The sequence below is a fragment of the Diadema antillarum genome, unplaced genomic scaffold, assembly GCF_040938485.1.
Source record: "Diadema antillarum isolate AM-2024a unplaced genomic scaffold, OU_Dant_1.0 seq00001274_RagTag, whole genome shotgun sequence".
Classification (NCBI taxonomy): Eukaryota; Metazoa; Echinodermata; class Echinoidea; order Diadematoida; family Diadematidae; genus Diadema; species Diadema antillarum.
In genome coordinates this window covers 555,283-580,584 of record NW_027272055.1, presented here as the reverse complement: position 1 = coordinate 580,584, position 25,302 = coordinate 555,283, and positions in this window count along the sequence as shown.

Here is a 25,302-nt window from a genome sequence, read left to right as displayed (position 1 = left end):
CTATGTATGAAACAACAAATAACAAACGTCTCGTGAATGAGTAAACAAAGTAAGACCGATTGATAAATTGATATATTATAGTTATATAGAAAGTAGAGACATAGCTAGACAGCTTGATATACATGATGACCACAGTTTTTAGAGATGAGATCGCTGAAAGGAATTAATGTTGATCATCGAAGTGGATCTTAAGAGCCTTTGATACCAACAAAGTGATATGAGTATTTGTAATCAGAATTTAATGAATATACATTGAACTCAGATGCCGAATACATACAGTGCACCATTATATACCATTTCTCACTCTCTCTCACGATTAAGACTCTGTTATCTTTTTTATGTGATGTGCTGTTTGTTTTAGTATGTGCTGTTTTTTAGTTGCGTGTTGCATGATTACATATATATACTATGTACTAGTACTATATGTATATACACATACATATGGAATCAATATATGTTTTTGCGTGGGGGTGCGTCAATATATACATAACATGTGTGAGAGCGTTCTATGTGCATTCTATTTGCACTTGTTACATATAGTACTATTATTCTTTCTTGATCATATGATGGCTCTGAAAAGAGCCGTTTGGGTTCGATAGAGAAGGGCGAATTCACGCCCTTGAAATCCTCCTCTTTCGACGGATTTTACGACATTTGCCGTTCACCGTAGACCAAGCTCATTGTCTTCAACAGAAGAGATTGACCGCACTTTGCTCTTGCAAGCACATGCAGGAATCTCTTTCTTTTGACCACAATGCCGTGCTCATCATCACCGATCCTCACGCTCGTGTTGCTGCCCTGCAATTCTTCTACGACGTTTCTCTGCGCCGTTCGGGACTTTGCGATGACTACAACGTGAAGTTCTTTGAGGAGTCGTTGCTGTGAGTCCACTCGTTGACGGAGTGCTTCGATTTCAGCAGCCAGGGAAGACACCGTCGCTCGATGACCATCTTCTTCGTCTTCAACTTGATTTCGGCTTCGATCTTCTGTAAAACTGTCAGCATCACTGGAAAGGTCTTCTTCTGCACAGAATCCACCAGATTTAACCAACCCTGGATCACCACTTCTGTGAAGCGGCTCACCAGAAGGAAGAAACGCAGCTTCGTACGTGCAAGAAAATCCCAAAAGCAGAAGGACTTTCTGGAATACCTGAACTTAAAGAAACAAACCAGGATTGCCTGTAAGGAAGCATACAACAACTACCTTACTGACATTGTAAGTCCAGAATCCAAAAGTAATCCAAAGCAATTCTGGAGCTTCATCAATAGCAAACGTTGCGAACGTACTGGGGTAGCTCCTTTAAAATCTCCTGAAGGGATAACATACACAGATGGACATACCAAAGCTGAGATCCTGAATGACCAGTTCATTTCAATGTTCAATAAGAATGAAAACCTACACAACATCAAGGACAAAGGCATCAGCCCTCATACTGCCATGGAAAATATCACTATCTCAGCAGCTGGTGTCCTTAAGCTCCTCTCTGGTCTACAGACTCACAAAGCCACAGGACCAGATGGACTACCAGCTAGACTGCTGAAAGAGCTTGCTTTGGAGCTGACTCCCATCTTCACAATCTTCTTCCAAGCATCACTGAACCAAGGTGAAATCCCAGAGGACTGGAGGAAAGCAAATGTAGCTCCTGTCTTTAAAAAAGGAGAAAGGAACAAGGCTGAGAACTATCGGCCGATCTCTCTGACCTCCATCTCATGCAAAGTGTTGGAACACATTGTCAGCAGTAGCATAATGAATCACCTTGAAGAGAAAAACATCTTATCAAACGCACAACATGGCTTCCGAAAAAAAACGCTCCTGTGAGTCACAACTCATCTTGGCTATTCAAGATCTTGCTAAAGGGATTGATGACAAACAGCAACATGATGTATTACTGCTGGATTTCTCCAAGGCGTTTGATGTGGTCCCACACTCAAGACTTCTGTACAAACTGCACTTCTATGGCATTCAGGATAAAACCCATGACTGGATCTCTGCCTTCCTCCGCAATCGCACCCAACAAGTCACCCTGGAAGGAGTTTCATCAACCACAGGCCATGTAACTTCAGGCGTTCCACAAGGTAGTGTCCTTGGTCCCTTGCTATTTCTTCTATATGTCAATGACCTACCAGAATGCATATCTCCAGATACCACTGTACGCTTATTTGCAGATGACTGCATGTTGTACCGTAACATCAAGTCTGAGGCAGACACAGTCAAGTTACAACAGGATCTTGACTCATTACAGCAATGGGAGGAAGACTGGCTCATGCAATTCAACCCCAAGAAATGCCAAACTCTTCATGTAACCAAAAAGAGACGTCCGATAATCAAGTCCTATAACATCCATGGTCAGATCCTCGATCAAGCTGATACTGCAAAGTATCTTGGTGTCCATCTCACTCATAACTTGAACTGGAACCATCACATCAATGTCATAACAAAGAAAGCAAACTCAACCAGCGCCTTCTTACAACGCAATATCAGGTCATGTCCAAGAAACACAAAGGAGTTGTGCTACAAAGCACTGGTACGCCCCATAATGGAATATGCATGCACCGTTTGGGACCCGTTCACTCAAGACAATATACACAAGCTCGAGATGGTGCAACGTCGCTATGCTCGCTTCATCTGCAATGACTACAGACGAACAAGCAGTGTTGCAGCCATGCTCCACCAGTTACATTGGCCTACACTTCAAGAGCGCAGGGCTCAATTCAAGGTAGTAATGCTGTACCGCATCAAGTACTCACTCATTGACATACCCCCAGATATCATACACCCTTCTTCATCAACTTCACTCCGCGGACACTCTCACAAGCTCTTTATTCCATATGCACGAACTGTTAGCTACCAAAGGACATTCTTCCCAGACACAACCAGACTATGGAATGCTCTGCCCCAGGATACCTTCAACTGCACCACTTTAGCTCAGTTTAAGCAAGTGGTGCAGGATATTCAACTCCGCTAGAAGGGAATGGGATGTTTTTAGCTGCACTCTAGAAAATGTAGTCATTTTAACCTGCACTGTACATAAACACCTCCACACCATGCCTGCCAACAGTACGACAATACACCAAAGGTGGACTGTACTGAACAGGAAGAAGAAGAAGAAGAATCCAGAGTCATGCCGTTCCCGACCTTGAACGAGTCCCGACTGCTCATCATCCGAAGATGCTTCAGATTCGCTAAGATGCAGGTGAAAACTACCGCTGTCGCTGGAAGTGTTGCTATCATGATGATATGTTGAACTACAGAGGAGAAGAATCTTTTTCGGGTATTTATTGAGCTTTAATACTTCTAAATAGAGGTTGTGAACTAATCTGCATGTTGCTGGAAATGCACCACGGAGCTGACCAATCACGCAGTGTTTCAGCCTCCGTTGCTATCACAACAAAGGTTTGTTTTGAGAAAGACAATGAGCAATGATCGATTCACGGTGCCCATCGCGGAAGTGTCCATCTTCTCCGGACATAACAATGGGATCGGAGATCTCACTATGGACGGGTCGGGGTGTTTGAAATCTATTGTACCTGTACCACCTATTTTGTATAATTATGCTGAATTCTATAGGCGTTTGGTTGGAATTACATTCTATACCCCATGGCGCTCTTCCCGTGGCCTTTTGGTGGGTTTGGCTGCGGCCTTTTCAGTCATAATCTCGCAGCCCTTTTGATCATTTTGCAGCAGCCCTTTCCACTCTTGGATCGAGCTTTCCCAATCGTTTGGCTCTAGCCTTCTCGATCACTATCTATTGGCTGCAGTCTCTGACTGCCCAAACTTCATACAGGACTTCAATGAAGACAGCTGCTACTATTCTTTCTTCCTGGATTTAAAGAAAACACTGATTGAAATCATTTCCACGACATTACACCTGTCGTTTGCAAACTTGGGAGTTTATCACATCGAAGCATGACGGGGAATAAAAAAGTTAGACTGTGGGAAAGATTTCGAGAGATACTAATTATAAAAAGTCATAGAGCGATCATGGAGGAGAAAATATAATCATGGAATCTTAGATCATACAAAACTATACACAGGGCTACAATATGCATACCTAATGAGAGACAAACCGCAAGTAAATACTTTTTTTTTTTCAACGATGTTTATTCTGTTCCATTCAAAGTAATAGAAAAAAAATAACAATTTTCATTTGCTACAATTGAAATGACGAAAATATACATTTGTGATCATAATAGCAAATTTCCTATTGCTGTACATAATGACATAACAAAAATTACATTTTCATGAACAATTATCAATTTACATACAGTCACTTCCCCTATGCTCTCAAAAAAATTGCTTAAATTTAACAGTGATAATTCAATTCTTCTAGCATTAATCTTAATAATCATCCAAATGAATTATGCAGCAAAATTATACAGTAATAAATAATGGAACCATATTATTTATCAACCAATACCCGCCCACCTACTAACTCATATCCCTTACTGAGTCCCTATGACCACCCCCACCAGTTCCCTCCCTTCCTGTTTCCTCCCCCACCCCTATCTGTACACATGCAACACACAAACACACACAAACACACCCATACACACACACATACACATGCACCTAATTTGGTTAACTGCTCTTGCCTACACATCACAATATAGTAAATATAGTTATATAATCAGCCCGCCAACAGGCTGACAGGAACGCACACACACACACACACACACACACACACACACACACATGGTACATATATATATATATATATATATATATATATATATATATTTAACAAAAACAGCTTGATCTCATTGAGATTGCAGTATGCATATCAATATCAATACATATGGACGTTCAACTTTACTTTTTAATAGTATAAATGACAAACAAGTCAGCTCTTACACAAACAAACACACACAAACACACACACGCAACATATCCACAGACCTGTCCCTCAAGAAGAAAGATGTTTTGGAAAGTTTGTATTCTATTCCCATCATTCTTTCCGCGACCATTTTGGTGTATGTGTTCTTCACATGCAATGCATGCGTGTTTGTTCTGTGTGTTTTTTGTTTTGTTTTGTTTTGTTTTTTACATTTTAATACATCAGCGACGTAATATTTTCCGGCCTTTCGCAGGCCTGTGATTATCAAATATACCTGCAACGAATTTGATCTTCGGGACTATCTAGAGTTTATACCTGTCATTCGTCATTCCGAGGAGAAGAAACTTTTTTCGGGTATTTATTGAGCTTACTTCTATAATAAATAGAGGTTGTGAACTAACATGCATGTTGCTGGAAATGCACCACGGAGCTGACCAATCACACAGTTTCAGCCTCCGTTGCTATCACAACAAAGGTTTGTTTTGGGAAAGACAATGGGTGATGATCGATTCACGGTGCCCATCGCGGAAGTGTCCATCTTCTCCTGACATAACAATGGGATCGGAGATCTCATTATGGACAGGTCGGGGTGTCTGAAATCCTCTATTCCCTGTACCACCAACTTTGTATATGCCGAATTCTATAAGCGTTTGGTTGGCATTACATTCTATTCCCCTTGGCGCTCTTCCCGCGGCCCTTTGGTGGGTTTGGCTGCGGCCTTTTCAGTCATAATCTCGCAGCCCTTTTGATCAATTTGCAGCAGCCCTTTCCACTCTTGGATCGAGCTTTCCCAATCGTTTGGCGGCAGACTTCTCTATCACTATCTTTTGGCTGTAGTCTCTGACTGCCCAAAATAATGTTCATATAGGACTTCGATGAAAACAGCTCCTAATATATTCTTTCTTCCTAGATAAACGTCTGAATGACTAACTAACTAAATGAATATATTAATGAATAATTTAATAAATAAATAGATAAATGAATGTATAAATGAATAAATATATAAGTACATTGAATAAGTGAACGAATAAATAAAGAGATTAATAAATTATTTAATACTTGACATGTCCAATTGAACAGTCTTTAATAGTCACACAATATACATCAGTTCGCTAGCTGACCGAAAGAGTCGGATTCAAATTTTAGGAGATACCATGCATGCAGCAGCAGCAAAAACAAACAAACAAACAAACAAAACAATATATGTATATATATATATATATATATATATATATATATATATATATACATATATATATACTATATACCGGTAGTATAACCTGGTTTCCATGTGTAAATGCTTACAAGGTGAAATTAGTGCCTTCATCCATCACGTACGTCCCATGCATGTATGTTGTTGTTGTTGTTCATTTTCTACACCAGTAGTATATCTTTATACTTTTGTAATGATTTCGTACATAATTTTACACAAAGTACAGCCGCTTTGCCATATAACAGTAAAAGAGCGATAAAAAGAAAACGACAGGTAACCGCCGTCTATGGTGTGTATCAATACATGCCGTGTTGGCCCGTGTTGATATTCAAGGTCGAATGATAGTTCGACAGCTGGTATGGACTTGAAATTGCTTTTTGACATTGGGTGTTTTAAAACGCGTAGGATTGACTTTGGTGTTGTTCAAAGGAAATACTGATTGAAATAATTTCAGCGTCATGATACTGTAGCTTGGAGTCTTGAGAATTATTGATGTAGAAGCATGACGGTGGGAAAAAATACGATGTGGATCAAGACGACATTTACTTCACTATTCATAGTCTACATAGATTCACTGCAAGGCTGCAGGAGAAGAGGAGAGATTTCTGTTTTTGGAATGACTCACCCCAATAATGTAAGAGAAAATGAGAGAAAAAGGCACACACACACAAAACACACACACAAAAAAAACTTCCAACTCCATAGATCAAGATGATGGGGAAGAATGTACAAACCTGTATATAACACAACACAGTGGCGTATCTAGGGGTGGGGGGGGGGGGCAAGGGGGGCACGTGCCCCGGGCGCCACTCCCCGGGGCGCCAAAAACGAAAAAAGGAAAAAAAAAAAAGAAGAAAGAAGAAGAAGAAGAAGACGAAGAAGAAGAAGAAGAAGAAGAAGAAGAAGAAGAAGAAGAAGAAGAAAACTTCGCCCCGCATGGGGGGGGGGGGGGAGGGATGACAATGTTTATTGTGTTTACACAAGAATTCCATGTTTTGTAAGCTGAAATACAAAAATTTTCGGCTCTCTCGCTGCGCTCGCTCGCCAAAATTTATATGAAAAAAAGAAGATCAGAGCAAAACGTGATGATGACACGGACAAAATGACAATGTCTATTGTTTTCACGCATGTCTGTTTATATTTAGCAGGTAAAATGTTAAAGTAATGGTACAGTATTGGTGGAGGTGAGAATTGGGCTTTTAACTTTTTGTGAGATACCAAGAAAACACTTATGAAATAGTACAGAGCGTACCATTTTAAGAGGAATTCAAAGTATATTTGATGAAAATCGGGTTTGGCATGACTGAAACATCCAAAAACAAAGAAAAACAAAGTGATCGTAAAAAAGTGTGGGTCCCACACTATCACTCTGTTTTGGGTAGGCCTATCTCAATTTTCATCAAACTTTGAATTCCTCATAGAATTACATACTCTTTCATATTTCGTAAGAGGTTTCTCATTATCTCATCAAAAAATGTTAGAAACCTGAAATTAGGTCTCAACCAAAACTATACGATCCCTTTAAACGGAGCAGCAACTGCAATTTCTTTCGTTCTGAAGCGGGGGGGGGGGGGGGGGGGGGGCACCAAAAAAAAACCAAATCAAACAAGATCAGAACAAAACGTAATGATGACGTGGAAATATATACAAATTTCGGCTCACTCGCTCGTTCTAATTTAGAGTATTTTTTGAAGTCCCCAGTTTGTTGATATAAATCGTTATCTATAAGGCCGTCACTATATCTTGATTTGAAGAAATGACAAGAATTTCATGTTTTGTAAGGGGAAATACAAAGTTTTTCGGCTCTCTGGCTGCGCTCGCTCGCCAAAATTTATCAAAAAAAAGTTAAGAACAAAACGTGATGATGACGCGGAAATATACAAATTTCGGCTCACTCGCGCGTACTAATTTAGAGTATTTTTTAAGGCCTCAGTTTGTTGGTATAAACCATTATCTTCTGTATAAGGCCAGCACTACTCATATCTTGACTAGAGTTGTAAGATTGAATAATCAAAAAATGACAAGAATTGCATATTTTGTAGGCTGAAATTCAAAAATTTTCGGCTCGCTCGCTGCGCTCGCTCGCCAAAATTTATGTAAAAGAAAAAGAAGATAAGAACAAAACGTGATGATGACGCAGACAAAATGACAATGTCTATTGTGTTCACACATTTCATTTTATATTTAGCAAAATGTTACAGAGCAGCGGCTGCAATTTCTTTCGTTCTGAAGCGATCGCCGAATGGATCAAAAGAGGACGCCAACGGTTTCGAACGTACGGGGGGGGGGGGTAAAAAAAAACCCAAATCAAACAAGATAAGAACAAAACGTAATGATGACGCAGAAATATACAAATTTCGGCTCACTTGCTCGTACTAATTAAGAGTATTTTTTCAAGTCCTCAGTTTGTTGGTATAAATCGTTATTTATAAGGCCGTCACTATATCTTGATTAGAATTGTAAGAGTTAATAACCAAAAAATGACAAGAATTCCATATTTTGTAAGTTGAAATACACAAATTTTCGGCTCGCTCGCTGCGCTCGCTCGCCAAAATTTATCAATTTTTTTTAAATTTAAATCACCCAAAAATACTTCTTTTAAATGCTTGAAAAAGCATATCATGTGGACCTTTTTTCAAAGACCATACCGGGATGGGGTTGGAGTTGAACACTTTTTCAGAAATTAAGGGCCCAATTGTCGCGCTTGCCCCGGGCGCCGTTTTCCCTAGATACGCCACTGACTGTCAGTAACTAAAAGTCACGAAAATGTTGGATAGAATGCGTATGTTTTGTGTATATTTTGCTTTTATAAAGTTGTTGAGTTTCCCGGTTGTCAGAGTGGACTGAAGTCGTAGAATAAGTGGACACCATGAGATTAAACAGGTTTTCTGTTCCGAGGTGTTATTCATATTCTAACGGAGAGGGCGCTATATTGCTAAAACGAAACGTACGCACTCTGACGCCCAGATTTTGTGAATGGTCGGCTCCTTGAAAAAAGCGCCGCACGGGCCAAATGCTAAAAGCGCCGCGCAGCGGGCTTTTGAATGGGAGGATTCAAAAGAACGCGGCGAAACAATAGAAGACCGCTGAGCGGGAGCGCCGCTGTTTTCCTGGAGCTTGTAATCTGCCAAGATTATTAGATTGAGAGTATGAAGAATAATCAAAATGACAATGTCAAGAGATTTAAACACAGGATAGATAGTAGGATAATGACATAAAACATCGCTGCTACCGTTGACCTTTTTTTTTTTGCACACTTTCTGCCTTATCAATAAATCAATATGAACAGAGTTTTTTACAAACACATTATCATCCTGCTATAAAGATCTAAATTGCAGAGACTTCCCTTTCTTCTCAAATGCGAATTCACAGAAATCAGCCTTATCAACCCAGTATGAACAAGGAAAAGTAGAAATTACGCGGTGCCTAATATATGTCCCCGCCGGAAGTAGCATTTTGTAACAAAATGTAGAATACAGGTCAAAAATCAATGTCAAAGGTCAAAGAAGTCAAAGGTCAAAATTTTGTGTAGAAGTTTTGAAGCCCTCACCTAGTGCCATCACATAAAGCAAACGGAATCGAAATCGGGTTAGAAATTGCGAAGGAGTAGCATTTTGTAGCAAAATGTAGAATACAGGTGAAAAATCAAGGTCAAAGGTCAAAGAAGTCAAAGGTCAAAATTCTGTGAAGAAGTTTTGAAGCCCTCACCTAGTGCCATCACATAAAGCAAACAGAATCGAAATCGGGTTAGAAATGGCGAAGGAGTAGCATTTTGTAGCAAAATGTATAATATAGGTCAAAGGTCAAGGTCAAAGGTCACAACTGAAATTCTGTGTAGAAGTTTCAAAGCTCCCATGTAGCGCTCTCATATAAAGCAAACAGAATCAAAATCGGCTCATAAATGACAGAGAAGTAGCAAATTGAATATTTTGATCACACACGGACGCACACACGGACACACGGACGGACACACGGACACACACACGTACGGAGCCCGTTTCATAGTCCCCTGCTCGAACTCGTTCGGCGGGAACAATAATTCTATAGGCATGGTAGAAAATCGGCCGGTGCGACTTTTCTTAAGGGATGCTCTATGAGGTCAAAATATTTGAAGAGTTTGTTCGCAAAAATTCATAAGTCCATATTTGCCAAATGGAGATATTTGCGATTAAAGGTCAAGAAAAATAAAGAGAGTATACGAATAGGAAAATTTTTGCTTCTTTTGACCATAACTTCAAAAATGTACCTTTATAAGAAGTGACCAATATATCATTTCAAAGGAATTATTTTGTACTTTATGACAAAGACCGTACTTCAAAGTCTTCAAAGACGGACTTCTCGGTTTTTGCGAACAAACTCTTCATTTGTAATACAGACTTGCCGTTTGTTATGTTCATCAATGCCCGGCAAGATGGGATGGAAGAGTTCCAGACAGGGAAATAGGTCGACCATCCGGGTTGACTTGAACACTGCAGCGTCGCGTCGCCGTCGATTACGAAACCTTCGCCACATGTGAGAGTTATTGTGGATCCGTAGCCCGTCATATTAGAGTCCCAGTAACCATTAGACACATTACTCGGATGATCACAAAACCCGGAGGGAACTACAGTGTATCCATAATAATAATAAAAAACAACAAATCAGAACTAAATGATTATTAAACAATGCTTGTTTTATTTTCGTCTTGCAAACCCCATATTATATGTATATAGCAAAAAGAAAAAAAAAAACCAATAAACGTTCGAGTCGTTTTTGACTTCCAATAGCTAAAGGGTAATTCCAGAAAATTCGTATAGTTTCACATAATATAAATCGATATAATAAAAGCGCATATGGCATATGTGGGTCTTGAATATTGTAATTATATTGTTCAATTTGTTCGTTTTATTATCTATCTGAGAAGATGACTGGATAGCCCATTTGTCGGAATGTTAACAATGCCGGGATTTCAAAGCTTGGGTATTTGTTTCAAGTTCATCGTGTCACTTCAGGCAACCAGGAACAGCCTGGTGGTAGTATCGCTGCCGGTCAAGCAGTAGATGAAAGCTTCGAGTCCCATGGTTACTTTTTTCCGACATATTTGTTAAATTAGTTACAGATCAGCAGTTGCTATCTTGCAAACTCCATTTTGTAGAGGGAAACAAATTGAAGGAAACTCACACCTGAACCAATTTTTGCTTGTTCAATAATACAAGTCTGAAATCATCCGGAAGTCTCATTTAATCTCACCTTCGCACTTCAGATTCACAGCTCTGTTTTTTGGACAATCTGTTCTCGTCGAGGAACACTCGGTTATACGTATATATCTATGACCTGTGCAATATTATCAAAAGAAAAATACAAACTCTGTAAAAGTTTGGTTTGTCACTCTGCATAGAAAATAATTATGACAAGCAATTAAATTCTTTTGATGAAGACTAGGAGAAAAGTCTCAAACGTACTGTTTTCTCGTTAAGCCAGGAGGTTGTTGAGAAAAGTACCCTACTAAAACGATGGTAATGGACCTCCTTTATGAACTTTCACACAAAATGTTCGATTTTGATTCCCTTTCAGGTGTATCCCAAAACATGAGATTAAGATCTATTAACATATATATCTTAAAGGCATCTTGGATTTGAAAGCTACTTTTCTTTGTAACGAAATAACTGCACACATACATCTTGGCAAAATCGTACTCAGTACTGCTGGAGTCACCTTCAGGACATGACAGCCGTTGAGTCCTGTCCCGTGCTGCTGTGCTGGGTAATGTCTGAGGCGAGTACCCCTCTGCTGCTGGGAAGCCGAGCTCTTCACAGACCACTTTAGCAGCGCTGATGTTAAATCCATCATAGCACACATATCTGTCTGGTTCCAGGAACACTAAGCCTTCATGGAGAGAGGGTCCCTCCACCAATTTGACAGATGGTGCTTTGTATAGATAGACAGATTCATATTTTTTCTTTTTTACTGGATCGTTTGATTTCGAAGATATAAGGAGCCACTGATCAACTGAGCCATATACTGAGCCAATGAATAGTGCAAAAATAGAAAATCCTCTTGTAATATATTTGCACCTCTTCTATAGAGACTGTCTATTATATGTAAACTCTTCATCGTACATGTCATAGGATGTGATTTGATTAAATTATCTGGGTTTTTAACATTAAGAATAGTAGAATTGACGTCTTGCATTAAATGGACTCATTCACTGCAGGTAGTGCCGATTCAGGTTGTTGTTGTTGTTGTTGTTGTTGTCGTCGTTGTTGTTGTTGTTGTGGATTAATATAAATGAATGATGACCAAGCTCGTTTTTTTTAATACCCCAATAAGCCATAACCATATTGAACAATTCTTCGGTTTATATAAAACTTCTTTCTTTTTAAAGTCTGTACTATTAAGAGATATATATAGGAAATATCGAATACATTTACAAGCAGGCCCATCATTCCATTTAATTTCCATTTAATTTCCCTTTCATTTAGTTTGCTCCCTTTGTTAATTCTATTTTCTATATACACCAAGGAATATAACTGTATTAAATTGTGACGTTGTTTTATTATTCTTGAGCTATGCAGTAACTTCGACAATTCACTGAAAATTTTAATGTCGTTTTAAAAACATACGCCTACTCACTAGGTCTGGTTTATCGCCATGGTCTTTTGTTTTGCCTGGTATATAAGTCAAGGAATGAAGAAAATGTTGTTTCCACTTCGTGTTTGCTCACTATGAATACAAACGTCAAAATAGTACTCACCATCGAAACACTTCACGTTCAGCACAAAGTAAATTGGGTAGATATATATGCGTTATCCTAAGCTTCATCCGATGGGTCAGTGATAAAAAGGGGAAAGACTGGTGGTGGTTCCGAATTAAAATCACAGACGTTTTGTTTGATATTTTGTCTTGAAAGGAAATTCCCATAAACTCATTGTTCCTAAAACCAATCTCACAAAGAATTCGTCGTCCACGAGGTGCCTGTATAATCCAGGTATAGTTGGCAACGCAGTTTTCGTCGCATAATATCGTGCGTTTCTGTGGTTTTCCCGAACAATCCAGTGTCAAGTCTGCGGGATATAAAATGCAGAAAAGAGGAGCTTATACAGCAATCTATCCATTAATTCATGAAATTGTATCGCTTGGAAGACTGGAATGATTTATTTCAGATCTCGTATATATTGAATAAAACATTGACGAGTTTATTAGCTCTACTCTCTTAAAAAAATCGAGTGAAAATATTCACTCTTAAAAGAGTGAATATAAAAAAGAGTGAATTTAGAGTGAAATTGGAGTGAATTTTGAGTGAAAACGTTAATTTTCACTCGTTTTAGAGTGACCTCAGGGATCACTCCAAAATCTTCGAGTGATCCCTGAGGTCACTCCAAACTGAGTGAAAATGAACATTATCACTCAAAATTCACTCCAATTCCACTCTAAATTCACTCTTTTTTGTATTCACTCTTTTAAGAGTGAATATTTTCACTCGATTGTTTTTAGAGAGTAAACGATTAATACCAAAAGTTCAGAGATATATGGGTCACAAGAAAAAAAAAATCTGTCGCAACTGATACTAGGAATGATGTTAAGTAGAATTTGATCAAAACAGCTAGGTATTAGGCCACCTAATGAAAGTTGGTTTAAATAATCTGTTTTAATGTTATGACAAGTACGTAAGTGTTATACAAGAAATATATGAGACAGTATTGAAAGAACGAAATATGAAAAGATACCTACACGGCGTGTCTGGTTCCTGAGCCCAGGAAGTCAGAATCGGATTAGAAAAGACAAGAACAACAAAACACCATGCCAGGTATGCCATTTTCCTCCGATCAAGAAAACTAATACCAGTAGTTACTCATAAGCCTTGGATATTCTTGTTCGATGAAAAATGTCACAGGCGGAGGAAAGACATAGATATAGGCCTACTTCAGTTTGCTTGCAGTATAGTCGTGCGCTATACTTGCCCAATGCGATTTTGTCATGAATGAAAGAAGCCCCGCACTGCGCTTGCTAGCACTGCGCAACTTCACAGCCACTCCCTACTCACATGCGCAAAAAAGTAAAAGAAAAAATGCGTAAGACAGAAAAAAAAGTCTACTGACCTATCAGTTTATTGCACTGCGATGTTTCAGAACTTGTGTAAGACTTTCAAGGAAGTGAAAAAAAAAGAAATATCATGTACATACACCACTTGATAATGTCAATCATTATTTTGCTCTTTTGGATTACTAACAATTATGGTGACGAACATCATTGTAAAGCAATGTCTCGCACTTATTTCCAGGCTTTTACGAAAACGATACAACACAATGTACGACTCCACTCAAGAGTGTCATTGATTGATCAGCAATTCAATTGCTGGATTTGTTTGAAAGAAGATAAAAGCCTATTCTGTTTGTCATAGTCCGATCTGTATACAAGTATGTTAAATTACTTTCTACAATATGTCATAATAGTTCCTGACATTTGCCTAACACTGGAAGACGAATATATTTCTGAATCTAATTTTTCAGGTAATTTCAAATTTTCTCCAAATCAATCTAACGTTTCGACCAGTCAATATCATCCGAAACGCGATTAAAAAAAATGCGTTCAGATTCGTCTTTGGCCGCTCATGCAAAACAAAAAACTCATCGTATTGCAACTTGCGCCAATCATTTATTTCATATTATTTCATATTATTTCATTTGGGACTAAAGTATACCATATGAAATTTGCATATAAACAAAGTAAATTATGATAATACTTTTGCATATCTAAATGAGAATCAAATGCACGTCATTTGTTTGCAATGAGACAAAACATACTTTTAGATACTTTTAGATTTGACACTTCCAATTATGAGGAACGGTATTCTTTAATAGTTATTCTAATATCTCCGTTCATTTGGTCATTCAACTCCTTAATAAGCATGCAAATTTTTAATAACTGCACTGAGCTGAAAATAAGAATATGAGGTTCGTGTCAGGTAGAAAGTCAAAATGAGGAGATGATTGGGGGACTCTTTAGTTCAGGTCAATACTTGGCCCTTGTGATTTTATGCTCATTATTTTAGCAAATATAATGAAACACACCCTCCTTCTTTTGCTGTTAATGTGGGAAAATATAGGAAATCTGAGCTGTGCTATGCAAGTGGTGTTTTGATTTCCTAAAGGGGTTTATGCCCCTGTTCACCTGTTATTTGCCATTAATTACATATTCTAATCATACCTCATAATATCGATACTTTTTTTAAGTGGTGAAGGCAAATGACCCTAATGTCACATGATGGTGGTAATGATTGTGCTGCATTATGTTTAGACCACTTCCACTTACAGGCATTATTACTGAAACATTCACAGTTTATAGAAGCCTATACAGAATTCATTCTTATAAAATATGAAATATTAAGAGACAAATGTATGTGTTTTTATGATAGTGATACTTTAGCTTTATTTCATGATTTATGATATATGTATATACATGTATACATTCTGAGAGAATTCATGTGATATATTCTTGTCTCAATAAAAGAAATACTGCAGTTAAGGAAACATGATTTTTGTCTTCTGTTCTTATCAAGATAACATTTAACCCCTGTCTGCCTGTTTTCTTGCTACTCTTTTTGCTGCTTCTTTGCAAAAATAGACAGCAATAGACATAAATTCTTCCAAAGGTGAAGTGAGATCAGTAAAGTGTTTTATAAATTGATGCAGCAAACTGAGTCATAATAAGATTTTTTTTCTATGTGTGTGTGTGTGTGTGTGTGTGTGTATGTGTGTGTGTGCTGCGTGCACATTGTGTGTTAAAAAAAAACAGTACATCTAAATTCATGTGCTTCATAGAGATGCAAGAACTGGCACAAAAGGCATCATTGCCAGGATAATAACAGAGAAAACAGGAAATTGATTGTCACAAGTGTGGGCTGGGGGAACGAACCAAGGCCTATTTACGGCCTATATCCCAAACATTTTTTTAAATGTTATTCTTAGTACAGGAAAGCAATTGAGGACCTACATATAAGAACGACCCAAGTCCAATTTTTGGCCAAATTTTGTTTGACATGGGAAATTGTAGCTTATGCATGGACTCATCTTGTGTATAAATGATAAATCCTAATTACCCCCGGAAGTGCCTGAAATAAATGAGTTAAATCTTATATGAATGTAAGAATGAAGGACTTGGGTCATTCTTACATTCATATTATAGCGCCCTCTCTCGTCCTTCTCTCATCTCTATAGCAGAGTATCATGTATATGAATCAAAGAATGACCCAAGTCCATCACACAAAATGGCCTCTCCACAATTAATGTAAATGTTAATTCTCATAATAATATATGTTCTAATTTGTATATACAATGTTGCCTTCCCATCACAGTTAAATAGAATATTATTGGACAAATAAAAAAGATATGAAGTTTTTTTAAGTTTACTCGAAATGGTCTTCCATGGACTTGGGTCGTTCTTATATTCATATACTCAATTGAAAGTTACAAGAAAGACAACACAAAGGTATGGATTTTGAGTAACCAAAGAGATTCTTTATGAGTATAACCCAAATGCGCCTGATGAGACTGCGCATACGTACATCCGCTAACTCGACCACTCCTTGAGTGAGCCTATACAATGTACGAGTGGAAACTAAAATGCTCCTACAAACATAATTGCTTTGTGACGCACGCTGAATTTCAGAGCATTTACAGAAAGTGATACCACAGGATTTTGAGCAACCATTTTAGAATGAATTACACAGGCAAGATGATAATGCATTGTCGACAGCTATTGGTAGATACATATTCTTCCCCCGGATTCTTCCCCGTTACTTTCACATCAATAAAAATGGTAAACGGGTTGATTGCAATTACAGTATAATTATGATTTATCTATGCTTTTATGTCCCTACCCTATTATGGCTGCTCTTCCTTAATAAACTGTCTTTCGGATTTTCGGTTTTGTTTCACTGATATAATCGAGTTCTCTTGTTCGTCTAAAAGACCTTGCAGAAGATATTACAACTTTTATTGTCCTGTGCAAAATACTTTCACTTTATCTGTTACTCTGATGATAGTTAATTCCTGTATTTTAGTTTGAAATACCGAGTATCGGATTCTTTTTTGTCATTCCTCGTACATACATCGTATCATTTAGTATGAAGTGTGTAGAGAAATCCACAAATGAAATTCTTCAGTACTTTTACTCCTCGAATGACTCTGTGATACATTTCTGTCTTTTCGCTGACTAGTGGACCCCTAGCCATGTCAACCTGCTGATAGGATCCTAGTTCAGTGTGAAGATGGATGGGAAGGTTGTGAAGGGTTGAATTTTACCCTCTATACTCCAATCAGAAAATGTTCGACATTTAATGGAGTTTGCAGTTTGTTTGTTTGTTGTTGTTTTTTACTCGACCCGAAATGTTTACTTTACGTGTTCATGTTATCAGCGCGCCGGAAGCAATTTTGGATGGGGGGGGGGGGGCAAATATTGGAGGGGGCTCACGATAGACCATACATATGTTACACAATATACACATACACACACATACACACACACACACACACACACACACACACACATATATATATATATATATATATATATATATATATATATGTACACAATGGCGTACCGTGGGTCGAGAATGGGGGGGGGGGGCACCTTGTGGAAAAGTAATTGTGAGGGTGTGTATGCTTGTACGTGTGTGCGTGCGCTGTCACTCTGCAAACTTAATGGGACTACAATATATAACGGAATGTAATATATTCCACAGCGCAGTCATTAAGCAACATTGCAAGTTTTCCTTACATGGATTATGGAATGACGGTGTGAAACGACAAGCACTGTCAGCAACATCAGGAGAATTGCATAACAATGAAATGCGAGCGAGCGGAGCGAGCGAGCTTGAAAATTTTGACATTTTTGTTTACAGTCCCCAAACTGCCGTTTGTAGCTATATCTTTCGCTTTGGAAATTAAGGGGGGCGCATCGGGCGCAACTGCTGGCAATTACTGGCAGCAACATTAGGAGAATGGCATAACGATTCAAAAAGCTTAAAAGCTTAAAAATTTTGACATTCTACAGTCCAAAAACTGTCGTTTGTAGCTATGTTTTTCGCTTTGGAAATTAAGGGGGAGGCGCACTTACTGGCAGCAACGTTAGGAGAATGGCATAACGTTTAAATGCGAGCGAGCAAAGCGAGCGAGCTTGAAAATTTTGACATTTTACAGTCCCCAAACTGCCGTTTGTAGCTATTTTTTTTCGCTTTGGAAATTAAGGGGGAGGGGCGGCCCAGGCGCAACTGCTGGCAAATACTGGCAGTAACATTCTCTTTTACAATGGCATAACGATTAAATGCGAGCGAGCTTGAAAATTTTGACATTTTACAGTATAAAAACTGCCGTTTGTAGCTATATTTTTTTTTCGCTTTGGAAATTAAGGGGGGAACGCAGCGGGCGCAACTGCTGGCAATTACTGGCAGCAACATCAGGAGAATGGCATAGCGATTGAATGCGAGCGAGCGGAGCGAGCGAGCTTGAAAATTTTGACATTTTACAGTCCAAAAACTGCCGTTTGTAGCTATATTTTTTCGCCTTGGAAATTAAGAAGGGGGGGGGGGGAGGCGGTGCGGGAGGGGGTTCAAACTATTTTCCGGGAGCGCTACCTACGTCAGGTGTCACCTTAGCAACAACTATACTATAGCGGTGGAAGAGGGACGTATGGAAGATTTTTTTTCTCTCAAAGGGGGGGGGGGGGGGGGGCACACGTACAAAAATTATATTACAAGTTGCTTCAAAAGGAGGGTTGGCATGGGCCAGTTGTGCCCGCCTCTAAATCCGCCAGTGCTTAACATTTTGATATTGACACGATTTTCCATAGCCAAAGGCCTCTAAAAACTGCAACGGTTACCGTTGAATGCGGTTGAGATAATCTGCTCACACGCAACGAAAAATGAATGTCTAAACATTATGAGAGTTAGAATTACTGGTCTTAGGTAATAAATTTCCCTATTTGTATTTTATTTATATATATATGTATATTTTTTTATTTCGTTTATATTCATTTATCTATTTATTTATTTTCTTTTCTTTTTTTTGTGGGGGGGGGGCTTTTTTGTGGGGGGGGGGGGGGGGGCAAAAATGCGTTTTGCACCCCCCCCCCCACTTCCGGCGCCTATGCATGTTATTATTGTAAACCACTGAAAACAGTCCAATACTCAATCAAAATATATTAAAGAAATTTTACTTGAAATCCACAATTATTCCAGACTTGCAAGAAAATGCATTCTCTATTAACATTCTTTTAACGTTATATAAATTGTTTTATATGTTTTTTGCATAGACCACACACACACACACACACGCACACACACATATATATACATATATGTGTATATATACAGTCTGTATATATATATTCTTATATATATACATATATATGTATATATACAGTCTGTATATATATATATATATATATATATATATATATATATACATATATATCCTATTAGCATTTCATAATTTAAAATTTGACGTTTTTATTTGTTGTTCTTATGCTGCACCTAATAGTGTGATTCGGGATGAATTGTGAAAAGTAGTAATATTCTGTAAGCTGGTGTCCGTCCTTCTTCACCCCTCCATCTTGAGGGTTACCATCTTGACACATCAATCAGACACTTGGAAATCTTCAAGCCATTAATCAGTATTCTACATAGTCGTTTACTAAACAACAGAGGACGATGGTTTACAACATTTATACATTTCATTCATTAGTCACTATGATGCAAGAGCACGTAATGATCAAGCAAGGTTTTAACAGCGCTGTTGAATGGATATATTTTGATGTATCTACAACACAAAATCATTTGCTTTCGTTGTCAATAAGTACTTATAGAAATTATCGATCTTACAAAGCTATTCTGTTTTCTCAAAGTAGCAACTCTTAAATGGAAAGTTACATTAGAATAATTATGTATAGCTACCGTCTTTACGTTTCCTTTCTGATTATCAAGTTAAGCGTGAAACTAAACTTAAAATCAACTGTCTTTACAAAGCGTAATTGCATAGGTTACATCACGGATAGTTGAATGGTTACACTAGGTAAAATATCACATACGGCTCATGGTTTTTTTTCTTTGCATGATAGGCAAACCAACTCACTAATATAGTTTCACTAATGTCTTCTCTTACTTTACTTTGGACCCAATGATAGATTATGACCTGCATAAATTGTGACATATTGACGCAATGAGGTATTGATATGACAGACAAAATCATTCTTTTAAAAGTCGTTTCTCTCTATGCCAAAATTTTCTAATATGTTTCATTTCATACTTAGTAATTGTGCAATCGTGCATACTGGAAATAGAATAGATTTCTGTTTCTGCATTTATTCAGTAATGCTTGATCAACAGTTTGTGTTCAGTAATCTGTTTTTCGCTTATATGTCAATGCTAACACGAAACATTACGTATTACTACGTACAATGACATTTAAATCGTGCAGTCATAACGGCATGTAATTTGATGCACTGAGCTGTCAAGTCGTCAAACAATAACTAATGAAAACTTACAAAGGAAGTAATTACGGGCCGACTCGAAGACCTTACAATGGTTTGATGCACGTCAGGTGCTTTTGCGTGAGATACATTTTGCCGTGTTGATAAAGTGAAAACGTGAAGTTATTTGGAGTAATGTAATGTATACACACACACCATTATATACAGTAAGTTAATACATGTAACTGTATATATATATATATATATATATATATATATATATATATCGTAATGTGTGTGTACGTGAGTGTGTATCACTTTTGTTTGCATGGTACCTAGCGGCATTTTGTACAGAAGGGTAAGATGGATAGCTCATGACTTAATGATAATAGGCTTGCAATACCATCATGTTTGACATTGCCGACATTTACCAAAAGAGGCGTTTCATCCGTAGTATAGTCAATTTGTAAATATTGCGATTTTCTCATCGGACTTTCTGATAAGATTCACTTATATCCTTTAATTCAATCCTTTGGGAGTACAGTATACAGTGTAACAGGCCTCTTGTATTATGCAAAAACTATTCTGTGCCAGGAACATTATATCATTCATCGCATTTTTTAAGTAGCCTATATACCCGCATGTGCATGTGGTAGATCGAAAGCATTCTTATTAAAATTTACTAGATTAGCTCCGCCGTTCATGTCTTTTACTTTTTCCTCCATTTTAGTTTACTTTTACTGTGGTAACATTGACATTGACATGAAAGCAAGAAAGGGGCTCCCATGTTTGTTGGTTTTATTGTTGTTCGAAGTTTACTTGTCTGTTGAGTTATTTCATTACTTAAAACAATAACAACCATGTAATGATTCATCTGATGTAAAAGGGGGAGAAAAACAGCATAAATGCTTGAAGGGATGGTGCAGTTTCGGTTGAGATGGAACTTCAGATTTCCAACTTCTTTTGATAATAACTTTTGATATAATGAGAACCTCTGGTGAAATATGAAAAATCATAATTCTAAGAGGAATTCAAAGGTGTTTTTTTTAAAGATCGTTTTGAAATGACTGAGAGGGCTGAGGGACGCGCATTTTATTAGGAACGCTTTTTCTTCTTTGTTTTTGGATATCTGAGCCATTTCATAACCGATTTTTATCACGTAAACTTTGAATTCCACTTGGAATTGTAAGGCTATCAACATTCCATAATATTATAGGGTGCTTTCTTTGTATCTTGCAAAGAATTAAAAGTTGAATCCTCACCTTAACTTGTGCAATACGATCCTTCTAAAGCTCAAACAGTACTTGTTGCTGCTGGTATGGTTGAATATCTATCATTGAACTTATTCACGAAGTATTAGAATGATAAATAAATATTTGAATCATAATTTTATGGGACTAGTTTTGGGGAAAACAGAAAATATACGCCTGATTCCGTCTGCAACATTACATGCTTCAGTACCGCCTACGCTTCGTCCTCTTTCATTGAGAATCTATTTTTTTGTAACATTAATGTATAGATCCTCACAGAGTTCTGGCTTTGGATCAGCACATGTTTTACATTCTTTGTCCACCTCTGCATACAACCCTTCACTCATTGCTGCTTTTGCCGACAAAAGTGCTCCAACTTCTTTGTTCATCCGTGCGTACAGTTCCTCACAAGTTTTGGGCTTTGAGGCGAAACCAACTAGTTTCATGGAATCTGTGGGCTTATTGAAGCTATCCGTATCTGTCACTTCTGGAGGAAGAATATCTTTAGAACATTTTTCTGGATTTAGCAGACTATATTCGTCGGAGTCAAAGGCACCATGGAAATGTGGTTCCTTTTGGGGATCAATTTCATTAATGTCGTCTGGATCCAATTGATAGTACACTACCTCGTCAGAAGGTGACGCTTGAACAGAACTTATATTGGAAGAGGGCATTGCATACTTTTTGTGCTGCAAATTCGGACTAGGAGGCAAAAATGCAGGGGTGTGATTTTGGGGTAGAGCCCTGTGGGAGGCATTATTGATGTGATCATAATCGTTGTCTTCACAAATGTTAATGGACATGGTAAGGTCGGGATATCTACATGACTGAGCATAATCCGCTACCAGTTCTATATTCTTATCAAAAGCTGTGACATTTCTGGATCGATTTGGGTATGTTTTGTTGCTAGTTTTATTCTGTTTACGAGTGCAAATGCTGTCGGACCTGACACCAAAGTTCAGCGAATTATAAAACTCGTCATCATACAAGCATGCTCCACCATGGGCTCCATAAACACCATTGGTCAGCCTGTCGTTTCTCTTAGGATCAAAATCTTGGTAGTTACAGTTCTCATAACAGCTCGCTGCTTCACCCAGTGAAGTTTCATAGGAGCTATTATTTTCTTGACAACACGGAATACTCGGTGAGGTCAGAAAGGTACTGACCGTGGTATTGACGTTGGTCTGTGTGAAATTTGTGCAAGGGAAGATTTGCTCCGTCCTTGACGGTCGGGAATCCTCCTTCTCTACCCCCTCAGTGTCCTGGTAGATGTGGTCGCCTGCTTCAGGGTCAGTACCGAATGAGTCAAGCGGAACATGTCTAGTCGTTCTCGGAGTAGAAGCAAAGGTGTCTACAGGATTCATCTGGATTTGATCATCTCGTGTGGGGTCATTTGACGTATTGGAAGCACCCGGAGGCCTACGTCTGTTGCTTTACAAATAAGAGAAAATAAAGACAAACTTACGCATAGTATACGCTGTGGCAAAAATACCTGTATATGGCATCTGAGTTCTAAGTTGGTTGATGCGTCATAACCGACATGTATGCTACAAGATACAATTCATACTGAAATAGCAATCAAATGCAATACTGTATACCACGTGCATATTTTGTACGGACAGATGCATCGAAATTACGTGTTTTGACAAAATGCATTTCATAGGGACCGGATCGCTCCAAGTGAACGAAGAAAAGAAGATCTTACCACATACTGTAGCATCCCGCTCCCCCCCCCCCCCCCCCACAAACACACAACACACACAAATGGAAAAGAAAAATAGAAACGACAAAAAGAAGCTCAACTATGGATCACTCACGTTTTATAAGAATGATGACACCAAGCCATGATGGAAATACCGACAAACAGTATGAGGATGATACACAGAAGGATTCCCAGGATGAATAATAAAAAAGTATCCTTTATCTGATGATCTCCAGGAACTGAGGGAAAAAAAAATCAACATAAATATCATTTGTAATCGAGAAAGAGAATGAAATGCGCTGAAACATGTGGCAAGACCTAGAACTATTGTTTTATTCTCTTCATGTCTTCACATGCAGGAGGTGGGGCTATTGAACGTTAAGGAAATTGTGCAGTGATACGCTTGGCTATATAGGCAAAGGTGCATTCGACCGCAAAGGTTTACCCCTCATTATGCATAGTCGATATTCAATTCGATATTCAAAACACCTTATGATTTTACATTACATGAAGCAGTGGGATTTATTGCCAAGACAGCAGGAAACCGTGGTAAAAAAAAAAAGAGAAGAAAGATGTCACCGTGAAAATCTGATGGTGTTGCAAACATTCTATGTGATTTGCATCACAAAAAAACAAATCAAGACGCCCTGCTTTCAAATAATGTTTGACGATGTTTGTCGCTTTATATCCAAATCCTTGGGAACAACAACAAACTTGGCCACCAAATAGACGCGATTTTGAGAAAGTAATTGGCCACAATAATGTGTAGTGATCTGATCGCTTGCCGAAAAAGAAGAGGAAGCAAAAAAAAAAGATAATTAAAGAAAAAATAAAGTCAAATTTGATTGTGCTAAATAAACTAAAATCTTTACACATTATAACCATCAGCGAACTTTGCTTTCAATACATGCAATACATGAGCATTGACGGCACGCAGATATATAAAAAAAGACAAAAAGGAGAAGACAAAAAGTTCAGACACAAATGTCACCTGAAAAAGATGTGTGGCTAGCCTGTAGCAATGTAGTGAATTTGTTAGTGGGCTCAACGTCACCTATATAAACAGACAGAAGACAGCGGACAAATTGTAAGTGAATACTTTCTCCATGTATTTCCCTGTTCGACTGCCTTAACCTGATCGGCCCCGCGATATTTCATTTCCTTTATTGAGTTTCCAAATAAATTACGTTTCTAACAAACATCCAAAGACCAATAAATAGAAACAAATATTTGTTTTTTTTTTAACAAATGGATCTAGATAAGTATTAGAATAGAGTACGTTACTTTGATATTGGATAATTAAAATTATGTGCGAGGAGCCTAGCTATGGAAAAGAACATGCTTGTGGGGGTAGATCTTGAAAAAAATAAAACACAATCACTTACACACACATACATACACTGCATGCAAGCGAGTGCACCTGGACAAGCGTGTGCATACACACACACACACACACACACACACATACATACATACATACATACACAGACACAACAAACAACAAAGAGAAATGAAGAAAACACCAACAAAACTGTCCTAGGCATACCTAGGGACAGCATTTTGAAGAAAATAACGTGGGTGCCTGGCAGCTGCCAGAGAAAAGAAAATATGAAAAAAAAAGTTGGAAATCAGAAGATATGAACCTGTTCAACAACCATGCCGAAGAGTTTTGATGTCAATCTTATTCATTTCAAATTATCTTCTGATTCGTGCTGTCATCAGAACACTTCAAAAAAATAAACAAATAAATATAAGGGAAAAAATAAGCTTACGTTTGAATGTATAACATGTGAGTGTTCGTCGCAGCTTAATATTTAGATACTTCCAAAGTTTCCGCGCGTTATAGATAAAAGTATAA